Raw genomic sequence first — 24144 nt, 5'->3', positions numbered from 1 at the left:
ATAATGGCCATAGCTGAGCTGATCTGAAGCAAGGAGCCAGAGGCTTCTTCCAGGTCTCCCACGTGGGTGCAGGGTTCCAGGGCTTTGGGCCATCCTCGACTGCTTTCCCAGGCCACAAGTAGGGAGGTTAAAGCATAGTGGGGCAGCTGGGATACTAACCAACACTCATAAGGACTGCCAGAGGCTGTAAGGAGAGGACTTTATTATAAATAAAATTGTAAGAAAGTTTCTATACACAAATAAGTAAGTTGGTTTCACAGTTCGTCCTTCCTCTGTGTTAGGTTAGGAAAAGAAACACAAAAAACAGTTTTTTCTTATTCTCTTATCCTTTCTTTCTCCCCTTCCTGCCTTTTTTTTCTCTGCATGCACTGTATCTCACCTGGCCTATATAATTCAAATGTTTAGCAGTTCAAATTTCCAGCTTCCCTTAAAATAGACAGTCTGTTTCTCTTCTTGATTTGGGTTGGCCAGATTCAAATCAGGTTATTAACATATTGGGTATAAACAGATTCTTGAAAATCATTTGTACTCTATGGTTTACGTTTTTAGCACCTTGATCACTAGCGTTTGAATTAGTCTGTTTTAGTCTCCTGGATAACAAGAGACAAATGACCAAAGGATGCCAATCAGTAAGGCCTTCAACATGACTAAGGCCTCTCTGAGATGACTCACTAAAATTGCAAATTAATCCTCAAGAAACAATAAATCTCAATGTTACAAGACATAAAGTCTTGGGGTAAGTTTTTAAGGTAGCAGTGTTAAGATAGAGTCTCAATAGTTTTAATCTCTCCATAATTCATCCACAATGGGCTTGTTTCGCCCACACAGGGGTGGGACAGAACTAATTCAGATTTTTTTTAGGTATATTCTTTTTGTTGTTATTGTTGTTTTAAAAGGTTTATTTATTTTTAAAGGCCGATTTTACAGAGAGAAAAACAGAGACTGCTGGTCAGCTCCTCAAATGGACATAACAACCAGAACTGAGTTGAGCCCAAGCTGGGAGCCAGGAGCTTCTTCCAGATCTCCCACATGGGTACAGGGTCCCTAGTATTTGAGCTTTCTTTCACTGTCATCCCAGGCCATAAGCAGAACTGGTTTGCAAGTGGAGCAGCCAGGCTGCAAACAGAATCTCATGTGGCATGCTGGCTCTGACAGGCAGGGACTAAGTCCGGTATGCCACCCCACCAACTCCTAGATTTTTTCGATGGTTGACAATCCTTAGATGTACTAGAAAAGATTGTTGGTGTCTTTTCAAAGATATTTTTTAAAGAAACCTGACCTTGTGATTTTTGGCTTTCCTATTTTAGCTTAAGGTATTTTTAAAAAACAGATTGAAGAATTTTAAATTTCTTCTTTAGATCTAGCCATGCAGGCGTCAAATACTCAAATGTATTCAGCAAAAACTTTATAACTTCAGATAATTCCAAATGATTGCAAAGGAAGAGTAGGTTCTTAGACTGTTCAGTATTAATTTACCACATGAGTTTTGTGTGGCACTGGATAAAGAATAAAAAGACCAAGCTTATGTGAAAGAAAAAGCAAGGAAACTCCAAATAGTCAAATTACTTAATACCTTCCTGAGTGAGGACTGAAAAGAATTTATTTGTAGTTTATAAAGTTCTTTGAGAAATTTTACTTTTGATTCTAACATTCCAAGCTCTGTTTTATCCTTAGTCTCCTTACTTTCCACCCTCAAGCTGTTTTTAATAACACATCTGTTTGCCTGCTCTGGAACTGTGTTCACATGCAATGTTCTTTTCAAAAATTTCGTCTGTTTTGACTGTGTCATAGTCCCCTTTAACGTTAGTTACTTAGTTTATGCATGTGTACATGCCGTCCTTCTGTTGTATCACTGTGTGCTTTGGAAATGGTTTCCTGGTAGAAAATTGGCAAAAAAAAAAATGTTTGTGAAGAATGACAAAGCATGGTAATTTATGGCCACAAAGATAGTGTCTAAATTATATATCATAACTGCGCTTACAAAATAGTTTTGTTTTTGAAATGCTTAATCAGTAATGTGATAGTGCCTTAGGATATATAGATGGGCTGTTTACAAAGCTCTGAAATTCTTCCAACTAATATCGTAATGTCAGTTACTGCATATTAAGAACCACAGAGAAGACAGAAAGCATAAGTTTCATGGTCAGGTATGTGGTGATGTTGGTGGTACATTTTTCAGACTGAAAACACCCGGATTAACAGAGACACAGCACTCCTAGGAAAGATGGAAATGGAATAATCATGATTACTATCACTGATTTTGAAGAATCAAGGGTAAACTCCCCTTTGAATTGAAAAACTTATAGGACCTGGCATGATGACTCGTGGCTAAATCCTCACCTTGCAAGTGTCGGAATCCCATATGGGTTATGGTTCTTATCCCAGTTACTCTACTTCCCAACCAGCATGCTGTTTATGGCCCGGAAAAACAGTGGGGAGTGGCCTACAGCCTTAGGACCCTGCACCAACATGGCAGACCTGGGAGAAGTTCTTGCTCCTTACTTCAAATCAGCTCAAGTCTAGCTGTTGCGGCCATTTGGAGAATGAACCAGTGGACAGAAGACCTTTCTGTCTTTCCTTCTCTCTATAAATCTGATATGCCTTTCAATAAAAATAAATAAATTTTAAAAAATTAAACAAAACAGTCTTTCATAATCCATGTTTAAGAGTTTGTAAGTTTTGCTCCAACAGTGTTTGGAGGTTACGTATAATGAGCTTTCTTTAGTAGTTAGTCCTGTGGCAGCTTTTGGCGCAGGAGAAAGGATATTGCTTGAGTTATTCACATTTCTTGTTAGAGTGCCTGATTAAATCACACCTGTGCTTCTGATCTAACTTCTTTATAATATATCTCTCTGGGAGGCTATAGTAATTGCTGAAGGTATTGGATTCTTGCTATCCATGAAAAAAACCGTATAAACTTGCATGCTCTTGGCTTTAGATTGGTCTGAATGGATGTTCCGGGAGTGAACCTGCAAATGAAAGATCTTTCTTCTCTCTCTCTCTCCCTCTTTCCCACCATCCCTCTTATTCATCCCTTTTAAAAACAAAATATGTAAATGAAAATGAAAACAAGAGGTTAGTGATAACTGTGATGATTTTATTTTGGAAATTCAGTTCAACTTCTTTCCCACCCCTCCCCAAATTTCTCCTCCAATGTATGTGTAATAAACATCCATTTAAATATCTACTGACTATTTACTCTGGGAAAGACATTGTGGAATCCACAGAATTCTAAAATAGAGATGGCTGAAAGAAGAGGTATCTCATAGGAATGTTAAGTGTTGTGTGTTTTTGTGATAGGGTGACTATATCAATAGGGAAAAGCATCGAGCAAACATATTCTTTGTAGATAAGTAAGTTATAGCACGGAGCTTGGAATCCTTTGTGCTTTCACAGAACAACAGTAACAACAAAATTGAGACATCTGGGATCTTGGAATGAGTTGGGCCCCAGCTGATTATAAACTAAGAGGATCTGTGAAAAGAATTGTTTCTGCTTATTGCTAAAAATGGCACACAAACAATGTGTTCTAGCATTGTGTTCTTTCTTTTTAATATCCAGTAAAAGCTACTTAAAAGCAACAAGCAAGGGGCCTGGTGCGGTGGCCTGGTGATTGAGGTCCTAGCCTTGCATGTGCCAGGATTCCATATGGGCACCTGCTTGTATCACGGCTGCCCCACTTCCCCTTCAGCTCTCTGCTTTTGGATTGGGAAAGCAGTGGAGGACAACCTGAGGCCTTGGAAACCTGCACTTGTATGTAAGACTGGGAAGAAATTCCAGGCTTTGGATCACTTCAGCTGTGGCCGTTGTGGCCATTTTGGGAGTGAACCAGCAGATGGAAGATTTTTCTGTCTCTCTTTCTGTAGATATCACTTTCCAATAAAAATATGAAATAAATCTTAAAAAAAAGATGCAACAAGGAAGAATCTTTACTGTGATTGGCGTGGTTGGCCAGAATCAAGTTTGTTTCTATTATTCTTTCTCAAGTCAACTGGGCCATAGCTAGCCTTCAATATGATTTATAATGCTCAGTAGAATAATTGCTTCTAGGTATTCTCTACTGCAAACAAACATGCATCAAATAACATTTTTATTTAGCAACAAACTGCAGGATTTTATCACTGAGAGATACCATGGCCATCTTAGGTTGAATTAAGTACATTGCCTGATATTTGCACAATAATGAAGTGTCCTAATGGTAAAAATTTCAGAATAGACCCCCATCATTAAGTTCCACATGATTGTGCAATCAAAGTCAACCTTACATAATTGTTAATCTTCTCCACTCTTTGTGGGGAATCTCTAAAATGTAAGTTGCATTAATGGGCTCATAAATGTGGGCCAAAATATAGAATTACTTTACTCTGCTTAACTCTCCAAAAATCATTACATTTCATTTGCTCCTAGAATTTCAGCAATGGCAAAAATGAATTGATGATACGCTATTTTTAATTTTTTTACACGTACCCAGTGAGCATCTTGTCTGATAAGCAGAAAGCACTGTTCTTGTGCATTTTTCAGTTCAAAGGAATAAGAACAAATCTTGATACTAACTAGAATGAGTTGAGGGTATAAAGTAGAACTATCCTATGGCAATTTAAGAGGCTCGAGGTTTGTAATAAAAGGGCATATCATGCTTTTCAGTTTTGAGGAGCCAAACTAATTCATTCTTAGATGCAACTTCTCAATCCTACTTATTGGTATGATACATTCATACATAACACAATTGTTTCAATAAACAGCTACAATTGTTCATTTGCTTGTGAGCTCATTAAAAAATGCTTAGAGCTTCTCTTTTCATACAAAAACTGTGATACTCTCTAGGTACAGATAAATGAATTAAATGGACAGAAATAGTTCACATGGAGTCAAATATTTTACAATAAGTGGGCGATGAAAAATAAGGTCAATGTCAATATGCGAGTATATATTTCCAATATTGGGACTGATGGATCATATAGTAGTTTATATATATGTATGTATAAGGTTTATATATATACATATATATAAAGAGCATATATATACATATATAGTTTACAAATAAATATCAATATATATTTATGTATATTATTCATAATATAATATAAATATAATATAAATATAAATATAAAGCATACAAATAGATTATTTATATATTTACTTATAAATATATAAATAATATATATACAAATATATTACATATATTCACACACACACATATATTCACACACCTTTGTGCGCTTGCATTTAATTTTGTTGGGGAGGGAAGGGGCGAAAAAAAAAAGAATAAAAAAAAATTTTGTTGGGTTACTTCTATGCTGTCCTCTATAATGATTTTACCATTTTAAATTCTTACCAATAATATACAGGAGCTGATTTCCCCCATATCTTTTTTAACAATTATTGCTTTGTCTTAATTGGTGATAGCTCTCCTAAGAGGTGTGAGGTGGTATCTCACTGTGATATTGAATTTTCATTTTTTTTTAGTGATTAAAGATGTTGAGCATTTTCACCTATACACTGGTCATTTGTAGATCCTCTTGCAAATATTTATTGAAGATCTTTAATCATTTATGAGATTGTTTTATTGAGTTGTTTGAGTTTCTTGTATGTGTTGGTTTGAATTTGATTTTAAAAGCAGAGAGAGGGAGAGAAAAAGAGGGAGACAAATCTTGCATTTGATGCCTCACTCCTCTAACAAATACATCTAGATAGATAGATAGATAGATAGATAGATAGATAGATAGATAGATAGATATAGGGACTGGAGTTGGCCCTGGCCAAAGTTAACAGGCAGGAATTCATTTGGGTGTCTCACAGTGGGTGGCGGGAACTCAGCTACTCTACTCATTACCAGTTATTTCCTGGGGTAGGCTACATGAAGCATCCAGATTTGAACCAAGGCTGGGACTAGAACCTAGGGAATGTATGTAGGATATCAACATACTAAGTGATAACTGAACTGCTCTTTGCAAAAGTTGTATTAGTTTTTTTTTGGTTTTTTTTCAAATATATATAAAGTCATTATCACTTGCTTTAGACAGAAAAAAGTCTCATCCCCTATCCCCCCCATTTAATTTGATTGCTGTTTTAATGTTTTGGTTAATTTTTTGCTTAGTTTTCGCTTTTTTCATTATAAAAATGATACATACTCAGAACAAGAGGGAATTAACCCAAGGGCACTTGAGAAAGTGCTCAATACTTGTCCAAAGGGCTGAACAATGAGATGAGGAAATATGCCAGTAGGAAAGCCTGTGGTGCCAATAGAACAAGAACATTTTCTGATTTTGACACTCTATTTTTGCTCCCTGAATTCTACTGCAATTCTATTTGACTGTCACAATTATAGGTCAAGAGGTCCCAAGTATATCAGCTATCTTGGGAAGTGCTAGCTTGGTAATTTATTGAGGTTCACCTGGTTTTAATCCTATAGACATGTGCAACAGAAGGGTTATTAGGTCACCACTATCTCAATCTAAATTTCAAAGGAACGTGGCACATAGACTGGGATCCCACGTGAAGAGACATACCTCACATGTAGACAGCCTGAATTCCATACTATCACCAACACTATCCTTGACAGAACTGCAGAGAATTCCCACTGTGGCAATGGCTAAGGGAATTGTGTTTTCCACATTCACAGATAGAAGGGTGTTTGCCTCATGATGTAGTATACTTTTATTCTCAGTCATATCTGGTTTAGATGAGACATTGGACATTGGACTTTGACAAATCTAGCTGTTTCTAGAAGCAGTTTACACATTTAGGGCTGCTGAGGTGAAATTAGTGCAGTTTACCTGCAGCAGGAACACAAGTTTTAGGGGCCAGGCAAGAATGTTATAATTTGAATGTTACTACCTTGCAAAAGCCAAATTAAATTTAATTAGACCATGTAATTATGTTGAGAATTTGGATCTTCTGAAATAACTTGCTGCTAGTATGAAAGAATGAGTTTGACGCTCTTTAGCTTTCTGTCTCTTCTACCATGTGTTATTTTTATAATGTGACACATTCAGAAGGCCCTTGACAGCACTGACATCTTGACTCAATTACTCTGTTAATTATCAATGATTCCCTGAGATATTCTATATAGAAGCACCAATTTTACTAAGGTACAACTGCTTGCATGGAGTGTTTTAGTTTTCATATTTGTATTTCATTTCATCTTTTTCAGAATCTTTGTGTCTTTAAAGCACAATGAATCTTTCACAAACAGTATATTATGGATGTGGCTTACTGTTCAGTCTCCATATACTGACTGGATATCAGTGTCCATATACTGACTGGATAGTTTAAAATCTATTACATGTCAAAGAATGATTGGTAGGTAAAGACTTACTGCCATTTTGAAAAGTTGCTCTTCTTGGAAATTTCTTCTTGCTCTTCCTATGGAAGTTTTACTATATTTATAGTGTACATATACTACATATACTATATATACATATAGTATAAACATATAACATATTTCTAATTTTTACTGTAAGGTTGTATGTTACGACTGCTTTCTTTTTCATCTCTCTTTTGTGTATCTACTGCAGAAGTTTTCTTTGTGTCTACCATGCAGTTTGTGTAAGACACCTTATAACAGCATGTTTAAGCTGGGATCTATCAAACATTTAATACATTCAAAATCTCTGCAATTTAAGTATTATTACATTTGTATTAAGTGATGTTTATGTCACAACTTGTATCTTTTAAATTGTGTATCTTTTAATAAGTTATTGTAATTACAGTTGCTTTTAATCCTTTTGTACTTAAAAATCTGTGCCAACATTAAGTGACTTATGTTCAACCATAATAGTTTTCAAGTATTTTCAAAATTATATATTAAGCTTTATAGTGAGTTGAATAGCTTTAGCTGTGTTGATGAACTCTCTCAGCTTTTGATTATCTTACACAGTGCTCATCTCTTATTTTTTCAGGATAGCTTTGCCTAAGAAAACTTTCTTGGATATAGTTTTTTTTTCCAGTCCTCTGAATATATTGACAGGTTTTCAGTTTGCCTGAAAGATTTATGCTAAATAATTAGTTTATAGCTTTATGAATTTCCTCTTGTTTCTGACAAATTACATCCCTGAAGGCACTTTCAAAATTCTCTATGTTTGAGCTTTGAGAACTTGACTAAAAGGTCATCTCGTGTTTAAAGTGTTCAGGACTGTGATTGATGTGGACATGGGTGTTAAGTTTTTTCTTCAGATTTGGAAATTTTGTTCCATTATTTATTTAAATAATTTCCTTTTTCATTTTGTTTCTCAATTTCCCAAGGGACTCACATAATGTATGGGTAGGACTTCCTGGAAGTCCTGGAAAATTTTATCATTTTAAAAATTCCTTTCATATTTTTTTCCCTCTGGGTAATTCAAATGAGTATCTCTGAGCTTTCTAATACATTCCTCTGATTAAGTCTTCAGTTGAAGTTCTCATCAAATTCTTTACTTCACTCATTGTCTTTTTTTTTTCAGCTTTTATGGTTTCTCCTTCTGTGTTATTCTCAGAAATATGTTTGGTTCAGAAAAGTTTGGAGTCCATACCTATTTTTTTTAAATAATATGCATTATTAGAAGACCATCAGATTTAATAAAAACTTTTGATACCTATGGACTCCTTAGTGAATTTTTAGTTAATGATGATGTTACAACCCATATTTGTTTCTTTTCTCTTTCTTTTAAGATTTATTTATTTTTATTAGAAAGGTATATTTACACAGAGAAGAAGAGACAGAGAAAGAGAAAACAATGTTTTGTCTGCTGGGTCACTTCTCATGTGGCCACAGTGGCTGGAACTGAGCTGATCCGAAGCCAGGAGTCAGGTGCCTCTTCTGTGGGTGCAGGGCCCTAAGGCTTTTGACCACCTTCAATTACTTTCCCAGGCCACAAGCAGGGAGCTGGATGGGAGTTGAGCTGAGGGACATGAACTGGTCCCCACATGGGATCCTGGTGCATACAACACAAGGATTTAACCACTGAGCCATTGCTCTGGGTTATATATTTTTCTTAATAGTCCATGGCATCTATTGACATTCATCTGTTGATCTTCATGTAATTGTAAAATTATAGTTTTGTTTAAATGTAAGCACCCAAACATAATTCTCAAATTCTGTGAAAAATCATACAAAGTCTTACTTAATTTTACTATGTGTAATAGAAAATAAGAAATTAAAATTGCATCTACATCAAGAAGGATTTGTTTACATATTTTTATTAATATAATGGTAACAGGTTTAATGTAATTCATAGATAAAATTCTAAAATCTTAATAATATGACCACTTCAGCCTTCCTTCCCATTCTTCCTTTGTTTCTTCTTTCTTCTTTTTCATCTTCATTAAGTTTTTAAGATAATATTTTTAATCTAATTTACATTCAAAGGCTTAATGCTCCAATAAATAAAAAGCTCCATATGAAAAATGTAAAATGACCATTTTCAGTGGAATATAAATGAGGACTATAAAATGATAAAGTATTTCAATTTTGCTCATGTAATTTTTTCTTACGCTGCTTGTATCTTAAGCAACAGAAATGAAAAGAAGCCTGGTATTTATCTTTTAGAATCTAACTTATTTCATTAAATAGAGTGGTTTTCTCCAGTTGCATTCGTTTTGTTGCAAAGTTAAATTTTAATTCTTGTTATGGCTGAGTAATATTCTATGTATATTTGTACCATTTGTGTTCATTCAGTTATCAGTTCATGGACCTGTAGTTTGATTTCATATTATAGTTATTGAATGGTGAGCTACTACAAATACAGGAACGCAAGTAAATCTTTCATGCACTGTTTTTATTTCTTTTCTATATTGCGAGGAATGGAGTAGGTAGTTGGGTTATGTAATAGAGCTGTGACTGGGGTAATGTGATACATCATTGTAGTTTTAATTTTCATTCTGATGCACAATGACCTGGGTTGTTTTCTTCCTATTGTATTGTTGACCATTTCTAATATGCCTGCTAATGTCTTTTCCCCACTGGTTAACTGATTGTTTTGTTGCTGAGTTTCTTGAGCGCATTACACATTATGGGTGCTAATCCTTTATGGATTACATAATTTACAAATATTTGCTTTTATTCTGTTGGCTGCCTCTTCAATTTGTTCAGCATTTCCTTTTGCTGTGCATAATCTTCTTAGTTTGATACCATCCCATTTGTGTATTTTTGTTTTTATTGCCTGTGCTATGGTATGTTATCTAAGAATTATTTGTCAGTGTCTTTTAGTGTTTCCTCTGTGTTTTTCTTCATTAATTTGATAGTTTCAGATCTTAAATTTAGTCTTAATTCATTGTGAGTTTATTTTGTTACAGGGCATACAGTAGTATTCTTGTGATATACTTCTGCATGCAAAGAGATCTAATTTCTCCAACACCATTTGTTGAAGACACTGCTTTTTCCTCAGGGAGTGGTTTTAGCCAGTTTATGAAAGACCAGTTGGCTGTAGATGCATGGATAATTTCTGTGGCTTCTAATTCATTCTGTTTGGTTCTCATCCATTTTTGTGGCATTCCCAGGCTGTTTTGATTGTTACATCCCTGTAGTATGTCTTGAAACCTGGTGTCATTATGTCTCTTGCTTTGTTTTTATTTATATTGTATTTCCATGTCAATGATGGTTTTGACTACAGATGAGTTCCAGGGTGCCCAGTGACTTTAAATCTGATTTCTCATTATTTTTGTGTGTATGTATCATTGTTAACATTGTTTTTCTTATTAAAAGATGTATCCTGAAACTATGTTCATTATTTTCATGTTATTCTTTTTAACTGGCATGTAAATCCTACGTTAAGAATGTGTTCCAATTTAATGAGTCAATTGTCCAAGGACATTTTGTTTTCTGAAAAAAAAATTAAAATTTATTCATTTTTATTGGAGAGTCAGATATACAGAGAGGAGGAGAGACAAAGAGGAAATCTTCCGTCTGCTGAGTCACTCCCATGTGGCCACAATGCCTTTAGCTGAGCTGGTTGGAAGCCAGGAGCCTGGAGCCTTTTCCAGGCCTCCCAAGTGGGTGGATAGACCCAAGGCTTTGAGCTGTTCTCTACTGCTTTCCCAAGCCACAAGCAAGGAACTGGACGGGAAGTGGGGCTGCCAGGACACAAAACAGCACCTATATGAAAACCCGGAGCTTGTAGAGCAAGGATTTTATCCATTAAGCTACTGCCAGGCACTGTTTTCTGATTTTTTTATAAGAGGAATATTTCACAAAATATTAATTTTGATATTTTTATTATGTGGGATTTCATCTTATAGTATTCTTTAATATGGATCTGCTAGTTTAAATGCTGCATATATTTTGCAAATTTTAATGTATATTGGTGATAACTGAAATAAAAGGTGTATTTCCTCAGTGGAAATGGAAATTGCTAGGTTTCTCATATTCTATTTAGGAAAGTGACTGTATCAAATATTTTGGCTGTTGCTAAAGATTACTCTTCTTTTAATCTTGCTTTTCATCCTAAGAATAAAGATGATAGTATTTTCACATGTTTGTTTCCATATTGCTCTGTGAACTGTCTATTGATGGCTTTGGCAATTTTTTATTGTTTTCCTATATTGTCTTATTGGCATGATTTGGATAATAGATAATTAAACCCATAGTGATGAGGTATAAGTTTTCCCTAAACTTTGTAATCTGTTTTGAGGGATTAAAATACTATCTACAATCATTTTCAGTATAATAAAACTAAACTAAAATAAAACCTTTTCATTTTTTAAAGGCTTACTCATTTACTTGAAAGGCAAAGTTACAGAGAAAGAAAACAGTTATATCCATTGATTCATTGCCCAAATGATTATGAAACCTGGGGATGACCAGGCCTATGCTAAGATGCTGGACATTCATCCAGGTCTCCCATGTAATTGGCAGGAGCCTAAAATTTTGGGTCATTTTTTCCTACTAATATAGGAATATTAACAGGGAGCTGATGAAAGGTGGATTAGCCGAGGACTGGCACGCACATGGGGTCATGGTAGTATAGTTAGCAGCTTAACTTGTGCCCAAATGCCAGCCCCATAACTTTTACAAAATCATCTCTGGGTTTATATATTTTAGGCATTTCCTACGCTGAGACTGCAAAATTTTTCTATGCTTCATTATCCAAAGTTTGAAGAATGACCTTAAAATATTTCCTACAAAGATATATTTTTTCATAATAATTTATAAATTCAAGTTATTTTTCAATATGGCTTTATATTTGGACTATGCCATTTTTGAATAACACATCTTTATCTTCTTACTTCAAATTCTGCCTTTATTATAAACTAATTATGCAAATATTTTGGCCCTGTAATTTGACTTTCTTTTATATTCTATTATTACGCATGTTGACTCATATGTCATTATATTACTACTTGAATTATTTAGCCGTAAATATATTCATGGTTGTTTTGTCATTTGGTTCAGAAAGACAATTGAAAAAATTATTTGATTCATCTATACACTTTAGAATATTTATATCTAAAAATTCTTCATTTTTGATTATTTGAGTACTTTTATAAATTCACTTAAAGAGCATCCTTACCATGCAATTGAGCCTTCTTTAGTGTATAAGAAAGGGAAACTTTGTTTTTTATTTTTTGGCTCTTCTATGATGTAATACAGTCTGTATAGTAGCACCGGTCTATAGTGAGAAAACAAAGATGAAGAATGAATACACAGAACTTTTCAGAGCAATTTGACACGACTGTGACATTTGTCTTAGTTATAAATTCTTTTACCAGTTGATAAAGATCATGTTTTTAAAAATTACCCAAGCAGATTAAATTGCAAATGGAAAGCTTGAACTTTCATTGTCATAGTCTCAGAAGCACTCTTTAAAAACACAATTGTGATTTCACTCATATCACTATCATCATCATCATTATTATTTGAGTTTTGTTTAAAGTGATTATTCAATCATACTTGAAAAAGGTCATCAAAAATTGAATAAAGCTTAAGTATTTATTACAATATTTCTTTTGCTCTGTATAATTTTTATAGTACATTTTTCAGAAATGTTTGGAGAATCTCATATATATTTGCATACATAATCATATTCGTGTTCACCAAAAATGTTTTCTTTGTATTTTCTATTTTCTTGATTGTCTTTCTCTCTATTTACATCTCTGGTTCACAACATTTCTCTCCCCAAGATAACACTGTTTACAATGATTATGTATTTTCTACTTTATCTTCTTAAGTAAAATGGTAAATAATGGTGGCATTGGTGGATCAAATATTCTTCTTGAGTTTTAATGAGAATACTACTAATGCTTCACCAGCAGATGTAATTCTTATGCTGAGACAAAGATATACATATAAATATGTAAATAATAAACTATTCAGAGTGTATCTTTTAATACCTTTTTTAAATTGAATCTTAGGACTTTTGTTTGCAATATTTGTGAGAAAATTTTATTTTAGTTTTAAATGTGTCAACAACAAGAACTGTCTCATTAGCGCATGCTGGATCATTTTTCTTTCCTGGAGCTAATTCTATGCTTTGGCTATGTTGTGTTATTCTTTTACTATTTACTGGACTTTTAGATTAAGATTCATAGATGAGTGTTTTCCATGCACTTGTCTTTTTATAGTTTTATATTAGTGCTGCAAAAGTTTCATAAAAACGAACATTTTGTCATCTTTTTTCCTTTATGTGCTCTAGAAATAGTTCTGGAGTTAATTATTTTTAAAATAATTGGTAGCATTCTTTTTTGCAGTTGTCTAGCCCTGGTGTGGAGGGGTTTGCTGGAGGTGGTGCTGCTCCCTGACACTTTTGTGTTCTTTGGGAATTAAATACAGAGTCAGATTTAGTCATTGTTTTTTCTTAGAAGATTATTTGTTTTGGAATTCTAACAAACTTTAAAAATTAATTTTCAGTGACTGCATTTTCTGTTTTTCTAAAATTTTCTTGTTAGAATTTCTTCATGCATTTGTGTTTTTAAAAATAAGTTACATAAAATAGTTTTTTGTTTGTTTTTTGCTTTATTTTATTTATTTAAGAGTTTGAGCGATAGAAAGAAAGAGTGAGCTGTAATTCACTGGTATACTCCCCAAATGTCCACAATTTCTGGTCTGGTCAAGGCTTAAACAAAGAGACAGAAATTCAATCCAGGCTTCAAACTAATTGTTTAAAAGGGCGCTACTGCCTCTGAGGTTACATTATTAAGAGTCAGGAGTACAAGCTGAACTGTGTTTCGTACCCAGGCCCCTGACCTGGGGCATGAGCATGTTAATTGCTAGGCAAGTGTCCACCCCTCATTTCATTTTATTCAAGATTTTTCTTCATTTTAAATTTATTTTAATTATGACTTCCATTTATGCTAGTAAACTGAAATCAACAGATCTCAGACTTATCTGAGACCAACTAAAGAGGTATACAATGTTTGTTTCTCTTTTAAAGAATTGTATGTCATAATTTGGTGATAGGCAAAGGGATTTAAGAGGAATGCTCATTTCATGAAGCTATATTTTAGTAAAGTGATGGCTTCAATATTGTATTTCTGTAATATTTCATGATACAGTATGAATATATTGTAAAGTTTAGGGAACTCCAATGAAAGCTGAAATAGAAATAAAAGCCAAAAAAAAATCCTTCATATACTTCTCTTTGTTGTTTGGACATCCAAAAAGAAAATTGGGAAGAAATATCAATGAAGAATCATCTGCCATTGTTGGTGGACCTCTACTTGTTTCGGTTTGCACAAATGTTCTGTCATGTCACCTACAGAATAAGTGTCCAAAACTCTTGACATTTTTGTCATGTAAAATGAACTTTTTTTTTTTAAACGTGGTCCACGGGGCGCTATCTGATAGGCCAGCAATCGCAGCCAAAATGAACTTTTTTAAACTAGGAGAAAAAAAAGCATAGGTTTAGAGATAACTTTCATGTATTCATTTCTTCTAATTCCTTTTGGAAAGACTTTTAGGAAAATGAAAGGGATTCGTAAAATGGGAAAAAACTAGTTGATTGCGATACCAAATTATTTATTAGAGCATTGATTTGAAGAGGGATTTTTCAAAGCATAGAACATGTCCTTGAAACTCAAATTGGAGAGATCACATAAATGCTAAGTTAAATGTTGTTAGTAGCTCTGAAAATCAAGGCAGCAAATATGGAAAGCAATCAGGACTCATAATTACTATGCCTCTTGAAGTCTGCTAATTTATGAGGAAAGAAAACAAATCTAGTTACTCATCCTCTTCGTGAATGAAATGTATTCTGCACTTTAAATGCAAATTATGATCCTTTATCTCAATCATTGACTTAGATATTCTGGTTCCCAGTTTCATTCTATCAGTAACAATGCACAGGCTTAATCGAATGATCAACAAGGATTCTCTCTTGTATTTAAGCTGCAGTTCGTTTTTGAATTATGTCTTTAAAATAAGACAAAATAAAGATTGTATGCTTTTACATCTTTGTAAGAAATTGATAAGAAGTAAATGCTATGGCATTTTCTCTTCAAGAAAAATTATACCAGTATGGATTAGTTGCATCCAGGGAATTTATTTATTTATTTATTTTTATAATCTATTTTATTGTGTTGTTGACAATCTTTACATAGTTAATTACAGTTAAAGAAAGAAAAAGAAAAAAAAAAAGGTTCAGGGGGATAGGGAAGTGGGTAATACTATTATGTCCACATTGTTTCCATCTTGTATCTGAGGTAAAGGGGGATATTGAGGGGGAAGCCCCACCCGGTTTCCCGCCCACCCCGAGTCCCGGATGTGGGGCATGCTCTGAGATATGTGCTCGAGTGGTGTTAATAGTTCTCCGGTTATGAATCGCTGCCAGTTTCGCTCGATGAGGTCGTCCACTGATTGATATGGTCCATCATAAAGTCTCCGTTTGCCCCATATATCGCTGCCAACATATAGCTGAGATGAATGATTGATCTGCTCTGTCTTCTGTCTTTTCTTGATTAGAGTTCTGAGTCCAGCAGTTCGATTAGGGAGATCTCCAAAGAAACTTTGAGGTATTCCCAGACTAGTTTCTTGTATGCTCTAGCAAGCACAGGGCCCGGCACAGTCCATCACCACGATCAGCTGGTGGTTGCAATTGCTGGGTTGGTTCTGTTTTCAGTCCCGAGTTGCACTGGAACCAATGGGTGTTGCAGTCCAGTCTGGTTCTGCCCAGGATGTACTCGGCCCTCACACAAACCAGTCGGAGCTGCAGCCTAGTAGGGGCGACCCACAATAACCCCCACCAGGCCCGCCCCCTACCCTGGTTTGCCAGTATGTGTAGCAGAAGACCAGTCTGTCCCCCATCCCATTTGGCTCTTGTACGTGTCAATGGGTATTAAAGCTTAGTTCTATCTAACCAACTCAACCATCCAGCCCTCACGGGTGTTGTTGAGTGCCTCTCTATCTAGCCATCCCAGCCCCCGTCCTAGTCTTCATGCCCTCCCACGGGAATAGTGACCCAAGAAGGGGGAACCCACTTTTTCCCTCCCAGGTCTCTCTGTCCCGGTTTATGCACTCTTTAGGTGGTTCTGTGATTTGACTTGGCAGAATTAGTCCCCAGTGCCAGCTTCTGCGGCTATGCCCAAACATCCCTCACCCACTCTAATTTATGCTTGCACCAGCAGGAATAATCAGCCCAGCCTGGCTTTTCCCTGATCTAGTCCACATGCAGAGCACAGGTGTTGTAGCCTTGCATAGTCTAGTCTGTCTCTATCCCAGCCCACGCTCTCCATTGGGAGTAGCTGTCCGGCGAGGGAACCAGCCCCTTAATCCCCCCACCAGTTCTGCCCCTCCCTTCCTTCCTGGATCTCATGTGTGCTGGTTGGGTGCTGCATTCATATCCAGTACAGGCAACCACGCCCTGGCATTCCATAATGTGTACTGGTTTTGTCGCGACCAAACCTGGCTCATCCCACACTCTGATCTGGTGATCGGATTTGCCAGTGGGTGATACGGACTGATTCAGCCTGGTCTGCTCCTGACCCATGCTGAATGTGTGCCAGTGGGAAACTTTCCATGGCCTATTCTGGACTGTTTCCTATCATGCTTCTTGCGCTTACCTGCAGGGACTATGTCCTGCCAGAGGAGTTGCCCAGGCTCCTCCATCAGATCCCCTCCCAAAGGCAGGTTTTGCGCATGCCAGGGGGTCCTTGAGCCAACCCAACTCAGTTCACCTCCTGCCCTAGCAGGAACAGTGGCTTTTCCTGGCTGGCTTTCACCCCATTCTAGTTCTTGTTGTTGGATGTTTCAGCCCAGCCATGGCTCGTCCATACCCACATACAGCTCACGCATGGCTCAGTAGGGGGTTGAGACCCAGCCTAGTCAGTCCCACATCTACCCCCTGGTTCTCCATGCCACCAGATGGTGTTGGGGTCTGAACTGGCCTGGTGCATCCAATCCCAGCCCACACTAGTGCCTCGGGTGACTGCAACTGTTTCCTAGATAGAACGCAGCCCCAATTCCAGCACATACGCCCCTTGGTGGGAACCTCAACCTAGTTAGGGTGTCCCGTTACCTCCCCGATTGGGCTTGTTCCTAGCTGTAAATCATGCACCTGCCCGTGGTTGCTCTGGGGACCAGTAGGTGCAAGAGCCTAGCTCGGTATGACCTGTGTTCCCTGCTGGTTTCTAGTTTTGCTTGTAAACAAAGGTTTGTTCAGTCCATCCAGGGAATTTAGAACCTCATTGAGAGAACCAAGGTTGATATAGATAATGTCTACTGGGCAGGAACACAGAAATCTGTAAAACTTCAAAATGTTAATAAGAACTTCAAGGGTGCTTATTTATTTATACCTGTCCCCACATTCCCAACCCCTGCCCTGGGATAGCTTTGAAAATATTATGGAGATGTATAGTTCAAAGAAATTTCAGGGTTGGACACTTGGTTTACCAGTGTGGTTGTCAGTTAGGGAGTGTGTGAGCCAGATTAGCCTGCTGAGGTTTGAATCCCAGCTGTGTTCTGGATTCGAGCCTCCTAATTCTCTGCCTCCTGGAAGGCCACGATCAAGGCCTGAAGAATTGACTCATAGTGTGGCAGAGCTGGAATAAGTCCCGTGCTCCTGTGTCGGCCTTGTCCAGGGCTGCAATTGTGGATGTTTGGGAAGAGAATCTTGTCTGCTTCTCTTTCTTCCTGTCTCTCAGATAAGTACAGGTGTATTTAAAGGATAATCCACATTTTCCATGATACCCCTCCTTCATATAAGCAATGCTTTCTTCTTTAGGTTTTGAAATTTTTTTCATCTATAGAAGCTTAGTGGTAGTCCAATTGAAGTCTCACAAGATACTCTTTTCTTATTCTGCACCTGTATCAATAACTGTAAGTTATGAATGTCCTGAAAATTCATAATTATCAATTGTAGTTGCATTACAAAACAAAGAAACAAGGAACATGCTGTTCGGTTTTTGTAAAAAAAATTGTTTCTGAACCTGTGATATATGTAAATTTTCATGGAACATAATACTTACAAGTATACATTCTGAACTGATTAAATTTTAAATATTAGCCTTTCCACTTGCATTTTCTTTATTGGTAGCCTATAATCTTCTCCCTTCTAGTATATTACACAGCACATAACATAGGAGCCTCAATGTGCTGTGTGATACTGGCAATTATTCCTGTGACATGCATTCTTTCTCTTTTTATTTGATACAATTGAGACTATGCTGTTGTTCCATACCAGGGCTATTTGTTTATCTTATGTTTTATGAAGACAAAGGGTCGGAGATAAGGAAAAACAGAAAAGTACTGATCTTCCATGTGTTGTCTCATTTCACAAATGATTCTGCAAGTCAGGAATGGGCCAGGTGAGGTCCTAAAACCACAAATTCAGTGCCTATCACCCAAATGGTGAGAGGGCATGAACTTTTGAGCCATTCTCTTTTTTCCCCCCAGGATAGCAGAAGTGGAGCTTGGACTTGAACCTAGGCACACTGGTTTAGATGGTAGATGGGCTAAGTGAAACTTAACTTCTGCTCCAAACACTTGGGTACCTATTCTTCACACTTAATGGACTCAACATCTTTGAGTGATTATACATTTAAAAGTTTCTTTCAGGGCCTGGTGCGGTACCGTAGTGGGTAAAGACCTCACCTTGCACCTGCAAGGATCCCAGATGGGCAGTGGTTCATACTCCAGCTGCTCTACTTCCCTTCCACCTCCCTACTTGTGGCCTGGAAAAGCAGTAGTGAATGGCCCAAAGCCTAGGGACCCTTCACCCACGTGGGAGACCTGGAAGAGGCTCCTGGCTCCTGGCTTCGAATCAGCTCATTTCTGGCCATTGTGGCCACATGAGGAGTGAATCATCGGACAGAAGATATTCCTCTCTGTCTCTCTTCCTCTCTGTATATCTACCTTTCCAACAAAAAACAAATCAATCTTTAAAAAATTCTTCTTATGGATAACAACTTAAGAATTTTATGCCTGTTTTCCTTTAGACTAAGAAATTATTCATGGTATGGCAATAGCTGTATCAAATTAATATGCATATAGGTAAGCTTATATATATATGTCTGTGTATATATCACTTACATTTGTTTAGTTCGAGGAATAGAAAAAATAATATAAATTTTAACAAGATTTATTTCATTTTTCTTTGAAAGGCACATTTATAAAGATAAGGAGATGCCACAGAGAGAAAGATCTTCCAAGCATGTAGAATAGATCTTGAATGTAGAAATAACAGATGTAGGAATTTCTTCCACATCATTTCACCTAAGGTACTCTAGCAACAATAAGAGGGAACTAGAAAGTAATTTGGGAACAGGTAAATCACTTAGCGAGCAAGGTAATTTTGGGACTACCTTTTCTCATCAGCCTCTTGTCCTTAGGACTCTGGTAAAGTAACAGTCAGTTTGACTCAGCACTCTAATTTCGAGTTTAATACATTTTCTCAGTGTTTCTGCTATTTTTATTTTTACCGAAAGAAAGTTCTTTTTCAGGCGTGGTATTGTGGTCCAGCTTGTTAAGCCTCATTTTGTGACCTGGTTTGAGTCCTGTCTGCTCTTCATTCAGTCTAGCTACCTGTCACTGCACCCGGGAAAGCAACAAAGGATGGTGAATGTGCTTGCTTTCCTGCTGCCAGTGTGAGAATTCTGGGTGGAGCTGCAGGCTCCAGGCTTTAATTCAGTCCCGCTCTGGCTAGTTTTGCAGTTTGGAGGATCAGTTTCTCTCTTCTGTTCTTCCTGTTTTTTTTTTGGGGGGGGGTACTTCTGCTTTTCAAATAAATAAATAAATATTCTTTTTAAAAACTAAATTGCTTTTAATTATGTTGATCATGAACTTTTAAAACTATTTTGATATATGCTTCATGGTCTATTATTTTGTAGAAATAAAGTAGTTTACTCCTTGGCCACAAAGTGACTACTATGTCTGCAGACATCACAGTCGTATCTGGGACAAAAATAGAAAAACTATATGAAAGGACATGCTGAAAAGATAGCATCAGCAGCAGTAACATTAGACAATATTTCTATGAAGATGTACTGAATGAATTTTGCTTATGTTACCCTAATGGGACTACACAAGTTGAGTATGGAAAAATTTCACCCACTATATTATGGAAAGGCAAAGGAGAAAATGAGTTGAAGTTTAGCAGAAGAATCAGGAGAAAGAAAATTGTAAATGAGGTGACGAGGGGATGGATAACAGCCTAAGAAGATCAAAAAGCTTAGGTAAGAGCTCTAGTAACATAAGGAGACAGATCACTGTTTTATGAGAGTTGAAAGAAACCTGAGATGGCAAGAATTGAGTCTAATAAAAATAATTTCACATAAATGTTTGTAAAGCAGTGTAAAAAGCTATAAAGTGATGATTAAAAAGTGAAAATGAATATGTGATGGCCTGGAAACCATTCATAGACCCAGATAGAAAAAACAAAATTAATGGAAAACAAAGAGGATGGAGCACTTTGCAAAAGCTAAGATATAAACACGTCTTAGAGAAAAGGGAACAAAAAGATTGGGACTATTTAGGAATTTGAAAATGAAAAGAAAAAGAAGAGGAACTCAGTAAACCAAAGAAGTTATGGAGAGATTGGAGCATTCATTTGCACATGAAAGATATAAGTCAGCATCTATTGGATAAATAGTCAAAGGAAGAACTTTTTCAAGTGTTCTGTATTTGTGAACTACATATCCCCATTTTATGGAAGTGGAAACTGATGTATCTGTCCATTGCCTGAGGTGACATGGTAGTAAGAGGCAGAATCTCTTCCTTTTTAGTTAGGGTGTTAAATGAGTGTCTGTTATGGAGATGCTACCTTCTATATGTAGGGTTTGAAATCTTGTTGAATACAGTACAATCCTGAAAGGCTAGAAAGCAAGACAGACAAGTCAAACTGAGATTTTAAGTTCTAATTCATGAAATATGAACTTGATAGAATATCAAGTTTAAAGATCTTGAGAAAGGTGCTACCTGCACACACATACACACCATCATTTTTGATTTCTCTCTTCGTTATAATTCTCTGTTCAATATTCTAATTGAGAAATGGGGTTACATAGCAGATACTACTTGGGATTAAAAGCGGATGTCTGGAACATCCTTCTGAAATTGCGACAAGTTGTTGAAGTTTCAGGGTTCTTGGTGATGGTTTTGATCTCATGCATGTTTCATTAAGAGTCAAAGCATGTGCATCCTTTTGCGCTGAAGCCAAGAGCAGAAGCACAATAGCACTCCCAAGGTGCGATGACTAATACTTTGTGTAAGGTCTCAGTGTTCCCTTTATAGATCAGGTGTTAATATACACTGACATGCTTGCTCACAGCACTGAAAATTAATATGCACACAGTGGGCTAAATAAAGTGCTACTCTGAAAATGCAAATGCTTTGGGTAGAACAGGAGACATTTTATAGCTTTCTCTAGAAATATTTTCTCAGTTCCTTTGAAGGTAAAAATAAAATGCTAAAATTCCCATTAAGATTTTTTCTGGGTAATTGTATTTTCCCGGTTATATCTTGTGCTAAGTCAAAACCTTTGATTTGCGATATTATAAGCAGATTCCAAGAAAGGAGAAGTTGAGTTTAATGCATAACCAAGTACAGAATATTTTTGTTGACTTTTTAAAGAAACAGTTTTCTTGGGTATTTTAACCAAAGTATGGATTCAGTGGTCTGGACAGAATAGAAGCAGACAGTAAACTTAAATATTTGAATACACTAGAGATTCATTTTATTTTCTAGGACCAAGAATGTTGATTATACAATTTATTTGGGATGCCAACCATGAACATTTTACATACACTTTAAGCCTATAGGGACATTACTGATCAACCCAGCACAAACTATTGTAAGACCTATACTGTTCTGGACACATTTTACTTGAAATCAGATAAAAGAAACAGACAAGCGAACAAATAAAAAACTCTTGAGTTCAGGTGATAGAAGTTATAATAATCTAGTGATACAATCTAGAGATGCTCTTTCAAGGATATTGGCCTAAGTTTAACACAGTGGGCAAATAGCCTGCAGTGTAGCACCAGGCATTCATAGCATTCTCGCTTAGCCATTTTGTACTTGTGGAACCTTGGATTGCTACTTAACTATCTCAGTTTCCATGTCTAAGAAATGGTAATAATGATATATGCTACTAGATGGAATATTAATAAATATCATGTGGGCTCATTAAAAGGAAGTACCTAGAATGTTCCTTAAATATCAAACTTGCTTGTACTTTAGTCATTAACAATGACCACATTTTTATGAGTTTGGTAGAATATCACACATGAGGAAGCTGAAATTCACAGGAGGCAGAAAACATACAAGATCATTTAGCTTGTATGCAGTAAAAGGAGAAAAGAGCTCAAAGATGTTGCCTTCAAAGTATATTTCCTTCCTTTTCCCAAAAGTGTTATTTTTATCTTATTTATTTGATTGACAAAGTTACAGAGAGAGGGAGAGAAGGAAATAGAGACAGAACAGAGCTAGGCCAGTGTGAAAGTCAGCGGCAAGGAGCTTCTTTTAGCCTCCCATTTGGATATGGTAGCTCAAGCATTTGGTCTATCTTCAACTGCCTGCGCAAGCACATTAGCAGGGAGCTGGCTCAGAAGTGGAGCAGCTGGGAAATAGATCAGCACATTTATACAACACTGGTGCTTCAGATGATGGCTTCTCTGGCTATGCAACAGCATTGGCACTCAAAGTGCATTTTTGACATGACATTGTTTTGACAGTCCCTTCATATATTAGATTAATATCATATATTACTTTATTATTAGTATTGATATTAATAATTCAATGGCACGCTGGTTTATATCAAGTAAGTCATAGTATCATTTTGTGGTTTAATATTTTCTACTGCAATCTCTATCTCCCTTCCTTTGTTCCTTCCTTCCTTTGTTCCTTCCTTCCTTCCTTCCTTCCCCTTCCTCCTCCTCTTCATACTTCTCCTCTTCCTCCTCCTTCCTCTTCACCTTCGAAGTACATCGACGTGATGTTTGCTTCTTTCCTTGTGTTACATTGACTCTGGCTCTTCTTCAGGCTTCTAATAAGGACCATAATAATTACATTATATATGCTTCGGAGTCCAGGTTAATGTCCACATCTAAAATGTCTTCATCGTGTCTGTAAAGTCACCTCTGCCACATAACGTAATCTAGTCACAGTTTACAAGATAAGCACAAGTTTGGATGCGATGGAATGTTGCTTTAGGATATTCCAACCTATGGTTCTGTCATGCCTCTCTCCTGCCCTGCCCTTCCCTCTACCAATAAAATATATTCCGTCGATTCCAATATTTTTTGAATGCCTAACTTCTTATACCTGCAATTCAATGAACAAAACATTATCTAAACATTCTTATTTCAAGAGATTAATCATCTCAATAGAATAATGGAAAAACTGTGTTGTGATCCATCCTTGGGAAAAGTTCTGCTGTCTCTAAACGTGGAGAGTCAAGTGCTGATTCTATGCAACATTTTCAAATGCCTGAGTATCTCTGTATGCTGTAGACATTCATTTCAATTGTTAGGAAGCTCCTTTACATGTCTTTTTGAAATATTCTCCTTTGCTCATTATGTATTTGTCGTTTTTATTTATTTTTTAGAGGGGGAAGAGAAAGGAGCGGTGTGTGAGTGTGTGTGCGTGTGTGTGTGTGTGTGTGTGTGTGTGTGTGTGTGTATTTCACCATCTGCTGGTTCACCTAGGTGCTTGCGACAGCCAGGAGTGGGCTGGGGCCAAAGAACTCAATCCAAGTAGGCTATGTGGCAAACAGGAACCTAAATACTTGAACCATCACAACT

This window comes from Ochotona princeps, chromosome 4 (assembly GCF_030435755.1).
Source record: "Ochotona princeps isolate mOchPri1 chromosome 4, mOchPri1.hap1, whole genome shotgun sequence".
NCBI lineage: Eukaryota > Metazoa > Chordata > Mammalia > Lagomorpha > Ochotonidae > Ochotona > Ochotona princeps.
This window is presented reverse-complemented; position numbering follows the sequence as displayed.